The sequence below is a fragment of the Coregonus lavaretus genome, assembly GCF_964263955.1.
Source record: "Coregonus lavaretus genome assembly, contig: HAP1_SCAFFOLD_8593, whole genome shotgun sequence".
NCBI lineage: Eukaryota > Metazoa > Chordata > Actinopteri > Salmoniformes > Salmonidae > Coregonus > Coregonus lavaretus.
This window is the reverse complement of record NW_028160136.1, coordinates 15,001-20,164: the sequence shown is the minus strand read 5'-3', so window position 1 is coordinate 20,164 and position 5,164 is coordinate 15,001. Positions and strand designations below refer to the sequence as shown.

The 5,164-nt window shown below is 43.0% G+C and overlaps 1 pseudogene across 1 annotated transcript in view; it reads left to right on the top strand.

Moving 5' to 3' along the window:
- The first annotated feature begins 1,066 nt into the window (after positions 1–1,066).
- Positions 1,067–5,164, top strand: part of LOC311122095 (high-affinity choline transporter 1-like) — a 9,632-nt pseudogene continuing 5,534 nt past the window's right edge. Inside the window, exons 1-5 of the transcript in view lie at positions 1,067–1,253; positions 1,758–1,871; positions 3,409–3,593; positions 3,873–4,013; positions 4,572–4,715. The product of the transcript in view is annotated as a high-affinity choline transporter 1-like (transcript). The remainder of the gene's footprint in view (positions 1,254–1,757; positions 1,872–3,408; positions 3,594–3,872; positions 4,014–4,571; positions 4,716–5,164) is intronic.

The following is a 5,164-nucleotide window of genomic DNA, read 5'->3' as shown; positions in this document are numbered from 1 at the left end:
TCTCTCCGTCTCTCTTCCGTCTCCGTCTCTCTCCTCTTCTCTCTCTCTCTCTCTCTCTCTCCGTCTCTCTCTCTCTCCGTCTCTCTCTCTCTGTCTCTCTCTCTGTCCTTCTGTCTCTCTCTCTCTCTCTCTCTCACACACACACGTGCTTACACCACCAGTAGCAGTTGGAAAAAACCCAGTGACGTTTCTCGTGCTCATTATTCTCATAAAAATGATGTTCACTTTTCTCTCTCTGACGCGCATGAACACTGGACGTCTGACGCCACCTTGGTCCCATTATAAAGTCACCGGAAGGGACGATCCCAGCACGAGCTCTTAGTTGATAATGACTTAATTCTCAAGGTGGGTACCGGAGGATAACGCACTTCCAGTGTCTATCTGTCCACCAGCTGGTTGAGAAGCGGCTTCCACCTTAAGTGTCGGTTAGAGCCAAGAGACACTTCAGGTAACTTGTCTATTTTCTCTTTTTTTTTTTTGCTGAAGACACGGTAGGCTATGTAAAGGAATCTGCATAACGGTAGAGTAAATCAGTCTATATAATTATAAACAATTAACCATTGCTCCAGATATAGCCTATGTCATCATTCTCCGATTTGAGGAGGGTTTTGTTAAAAGGACAACATTTGATATTTGAAATACTAATGTCAGATGTTTTGTCGTGATATTGCGACTCTCCCATCAGAAGATGAAGCCAGTTTTAAACGCCTCAACAGCTCCACGGACTGTCTGAGGTTTGTGCGTAATTTGGGTTTTTACGCACGTACACAGAGGCTGTGGAAACCAGTCGGGGGATAAAAAAAAAAAAATAAGACTGTTGTCTTATTTCTGATGTTAGAAAATAGTAACATAATCAATCAAAACGAAATAGCCTAACAAAAGATAATTACAATTATAATGTTTTGTCTTTTATGTTGTGTTTTAGGCTGTCCAATCCATCCTTCTCTGCCTCTCCTCAATTCAATGTCCCCTTTCTCTCCGCACCGCACCCCCCACCCTGCAGGTCTCAATGCCACCCGGCTCCTAGCGAAGACGCGCGGCTCAGCTCGAGCTAAACGAAGAGAAGATGACCGGCATCCACGTGGAGGGACTGGCGGCGATCGCCCTCTTCTACGTTCTGATCCTCGCGGTGGGAATATGGGCCGCGTGGAAGAACAAGCACGCAGGCGAGGCGGAGGGCACGGACCGCAGTGAAACCATCATGGTCGGCGGCAGGGACATTGGTTTATTTGTTGGTGGTTTTACCATGACCGGTGAGTTTCTTTGTGTGAATGATTGAGATAGGCTAGTCAATTTTCTATTGTGAGTTGATTTCGATTTCACCCGTGTCAAATTCCTATGCATGCAAATGTATTTGGCGAATAAAGGTGATTCTGATTCTAGAAGTTTACACAAAAAATGTTGTAGGCCCATACCTTTTTAATGTTTTATTTAACTGATATAAAACCATTGGTAAAACAAATATATATGCTACTTCAGTTTGATAGCTCATGCTCGATGGTCAGGGGGAAGCCTTTAATTACTGATACAACAAACATGTTGAATTGCAACATTGAACAGCTTTAGTTTACAGATTTTTTTTAAATACATTATTCCGTGAAGAAACTCATAATTGGTCCAAACGTACAATTTTCAAGCTCAATTCTAATAAGCGCAATGTCGTGACCTTGTCATTTGCTTTTAGGCTCATCTGGTAATCATGATTCGACTCTATTAATGTAGGCTGAACATGTATATTTTTGTCGTTTTCATTTCAGCGACCTGGGTTGGCGGTGGATATATAAACGGAACGGCTGAGTATGTGTATCTTCCTGGGTACGGTTTGGCTTGGGCACAAGCCCCTTTTGGATATGCGCTAAGTCTAGTCATAGGTAAGTCATCTCAATATATACACCGCATTCGGAAAGTATTCAGACCCCTTGACCATTTCCACATTTTGTTATGCTACAGCCTTATTCTAAAATTGATTACATTGCCCCCCCCCCCTCATTAATCTATACACAATACCCCACAATGACAAAGCAAAAACAAGTTTTTATCAATTTTTGCAAATGTATTGAAAATAAAAAACATACCGAATTTACATACATATTCAGAACCTTTACTCAGTACTTTGTTGAAGCACCTTTTGCAGCGATTACAGCCTTCAAGTCTTCTTGGGTATGACGCTACAAGCGTGGCACACCTGTATTTGGGGAGTTTCTCCCATTCTTCTCTGCATATCCTCTCAAGCTCTGTCAGGTTGGATGGGGAGCGTCGTTTCACAGCTATTTTCAGGTCTCTCCAGAGATGTTCGATTGGGTTCAAGTCCGGGCTCTGGCTGGGCCACTCAAGGACATTCAGAGACTTGTCCCGAATCCACCTGTGTGTTGTCTTGGCTGTGTGCTCAGGTTTGTTGTCCTGTTGGAAGAAGAACCTTTACCCAGTCTGAGGTCCTGAGCGCTCTGGAGCAGGTTTTCATCAAAGATCTCTCTGTACTTTGCTCCGTTCATCTTTCCCTTGATCCTGACTAGTCTCCCAGTCCCTGCCGCTGAAAAACACCCCCACTGCTGCCACCACCATGCTTCACCGTAGGGATGGTGCCAGGTTTCCTCCAGATGTGACACTTTGCATTCAGGCCAAAGAGTTCAATCTTGGTTTCATCAGACCAGAGAATCTTGTTTCTCAGTTTGACCGGGCGGCCAGCTCTAAGAAGAGACTTGGTGGTTCCGAACTTCTTCCATGTAAGAATGGAGTTCACTGTGTTCTTGGGGACCTTCAATGCTGCATACATTTTTTGGTACCCTTCCCCAGATCTGTACCCCGACACAATCCTGTCTCGGAGCTCTGCGGACAATTCCTTCGACCTCAATGCTTGGTTTTTGCTCTGACATGCACTGTCAACTGTGGGACCTTATATAGACAAGTGTGTGCCTTCCCAAATCATGTCCAATCAGTTGAATTTACCACAGGTGGACTGCAATCAAGTTGTAGAAACATCTCAAGGATGATCAATGGAAACAGGATGCACCTGAGCTCAATTTTTGAGTCTCATAGCAAAGGGTCTGAATAATTATGTAAATAAGGTATTTTTAAAATATTTTTTTTATACATTTGCAAACATTTCTAAAAACGTGTTTTCGCTTTGTCAGTATGCGGCATTGTGTGTAGATTGATGAGAAAAACATTTAATGTAATCAATTTTAGAATAAGGCTGTAACGTAACAAAACGTGGAAAAACTCAAGGGGTCTGAATACTTTTCCGAACGCACTGTATAACAGACTACAGTTTGAAATAACAAAATTAACAATGTAGGCTTACTTGTGAAATATTCCCAAATATATATTTTATATTCCTCTGAAAGTCCACAACATTCCTGTGCGTTAAAACCTGCCAAAATGCTGCATGCTTCCCGTGTGTGTGTGCAGGAGGTCTGTTTTTCGCCAAGCCGATGCGCTCCAGAGGTTATGTCACAATGCTGGACCCTTTCCAGCAGAAGTATGGGAAGAGGATGGGGGGGCTTCTCTTCATACCTGCTCTAATGGGAGAGATCTTCTGGTCTGCAGCCATCTTATCTGCCCTGGGTAAGTTATTATGGATGGTATACAGCACAGTGTGTGTGTGTGTGTGTGTGTGTGTGTGTGTGTGTGTGTGTGTGTGTGTGTGTGTGTGTGCGTGTGTGTGTGTGTGTGTGTGGTGTGTGTGTGTGTGTGTGTGTGTGTGTGTGTGAGAGTGTGTGTGTGTGTGTGTGTGCGTGCGTGCGTGCGTGCGTGTGTGTGTGTGTGTGTGTGTGTGGTGTCTGTGTGTGTGTGTGTGTGTGTGTGTGTGTTACTGTCTCTGATCAGGTCCCTGTCTGTCTTTCCTCTAGGGGCCACACTGAGTGTTATCATAGACATCTGTTATCATAGACATCAACATTAAGATGTCTGTGGTGATCTCTGCCTGTATTGCCATCTTCTACACTCTAGTAGGAGGCCTGTACTCTGTAGCCTACACCGACGTGGTGCAACTCTTCTGTATCTTCCTGGGACTGGTGAGACACTCGGCCTTACAAATCACTTATTTCAGCTTGGAGTTTTGCACTTTTGGGACCATTCCATGGGTTCCACTGTATTTCTATTAAAAACACGATGCTCCATTTCTACAACTATTAAAAACACGACGCTCCATTTCTACAACTATTAAAAACACGACGCTCCATTTCTACAACTATTAAAAACACGACGCTCCATTTCTACAACTATTAAAAACACGACGCTCCATTTCTACAACTATTAAAAACACGACGCTCCATTTCTACAACTATTAAAAACACGACGCTCCATTTCTACCACTATTAAAAACACGACGCTCCATTTCTACAACTATTAAAAACACGATGCTCCATTTCTACAACTATTAAAAACACGACGCTCCATTTCTACCACTCTTAAAAACACGACGCTCCATTTCTACAACTATTAAAAACACGACGCTCTATTTCTACCACTATTAAAAACACGACGCTCCATTTCTACCACTGTTAAAAACATGACATGTCGGCTGTAGCAGTGTGTGTGTGACCCAGGTTTGATGTGTTCCTGTGTGTCAGTGGGTTTCAGTACCGTTCGCTCTGAACAACCCGGCGGTGTCAGACATCAAGATCAGTGCAGTGAAGGAGATCTACCAAGCTCCCTGGAAGGGAAACATCAATAGAGAAGACACCTGGGTCTGGATAGATAACTTCTGCCTGCTGGTACGTACAGTACTGGATAGGACTGGGTCTGGATAGATAACTTCCAGCAGACAGAACATTTACCGTTTAAGGAGTAGTGATTATGTTCAGATTGTAAGGATACTTACTGTTTAGTTCACTATCTCCTCTCTATGATCTAGATGAATTCACTATCTCCTCTCTATGATCTAGATGAATTCACTATCTCCTCTCTGTGATCTAGATGAATTCACTATCTCCTCTCTGTGATCTAGATGAATTCACTATCTCCTCTCTGTATTCTAGATGAATTCACTATCTCCTCTCTATGATCTAGATGGATTCACTATCTCCTCTCTGTATTCTAGATGACTTCACTATCTCCTCTCTGTATTCTAGATGAATTCACTATCTCCTCTCTATGATCTAGATGAATTCACTATCTCCTCTCTGTATTCTAGATGAATTCACTATCTCCTCTCTGTATTCTA